Below are 1,070 nucleotides of genomic sequence, written 5' to 3'. Positions count from 1 at the left end.
TGGGCCCTAAAGCAAGCAATGAAAATGCCCTTGTTTCATCCTTGGTTGGGTATCAATAAACAGACATAATTGGGATTTCGTGGCAAGCTCTGGATCCCGGTGCCACTGCACCATCCTCACATATTATAGATAAGACTATTCAACAAATTTCAGCTGGGGAGAGTCTCTTCTATTGCATTAGCTACACAGCCCTTGATCCGTTTCTGTTTCCCGAGCCCTTGCTTTTTGTCTGTACACGTGACCTCTGTTCTTCTATTCCTAATTTGAAGTCAGGTCTTTGCTTTAACTCTTCTCGATCTCCAAAGCTGGAACGTATGTGCGCCAAAAAGTATATTTAAAAGTTTGTCGCTAATTTACTCAATTGTGAAACATTAGTCTACGCAAGATATTTAAAAATTAAATGTGTATCGCCCAAGGCTTCTCCCTTGTTTTATTTTTTTGTAAAGAAGAAAGCCATACATACATTTGTGAAAATCGATGCTGTCAACAAGATAACAGTGAAGATGTGTTTACTATAAATTATCTAGACAATATAAGAATCAGTTACAAATTAAAGTGGATATGTAATCAAAAATATAGCCCAACTGCCGTGACATTGCCACCCGCAATGCCGTGACCCGGATTCGAACCGGGGTTGCTGCGGCCACAACGCAGAGTACTAACCACTATACGATCACGGCGAGCTACTTGGACTCGTGATTTACGTCTGAGTGTGGCTTTGATAGCCTGGCAACTTTATGTGGCTCTGATAGGCTGTGGCATGAGGGCTGTTTCTGATAGGTCCCAAGTACTCTATGGATGTTTTCTGTGATATGATTTTTCCTTTGTAGCGGCAGAATATTAGGCAAAGTCTTGACATTCATGCTATGGTTGCTGCCATGCACGGAGTTCTCTCCTCGCCTCTTCCCGGTGCACTACTGAGCAGGGTATGACTGAGTACAGCGGTTCAGCGAAGGAGAGCTCCATGTGTGACCTTGCTCAAGGAGAGTGGAACAAACTAGAACTAAAGTACAGAGAAAAGTTAAAAAAAAAAAAACTAAACAATCCATAGGGAGGGTGGGAGCTTAGTA

At 42.3% G+C, this 1,070-nt stretch overlaps 1 non-coding gene across 1 annotated transcript; it reads right to left on the bottom strand.

The window, feature by feature from the left end:
• Positions 1-608: 608 nt before the first annotated feature.
• TRNAH-GUG (transfer RNA histidin (anticodon GUG)) lies at positions 609-680 on the bottom strand. The gene has a single exon. It is a non-coding gene; the product is annotated as a tRNA-His (tRNA).
• Between the last annotated feature and the right edge of the window lie 390 nt (positions 681-1,070).

The sequence above is a fragment of the Lissotriton vulgaris genome, chromosome 12 (genome assembly GCF_964263255.1).
Source record: "Lissotriton vulgaris chromosome 12, aLisVul1.2, whole genome shotgun sequence".
Lineage (NCBI taxonomy): Eukaryota > Metazoa > Chordata > Amphibia > Caudata > Salamandridae > Lissotriton > Lissotriton vulgaris.
The sequence above is the reverse complement of the archived record's forward strand: the minus strand, read 5'-3'. Positions and strand labels throughout refer to the sequence as shown.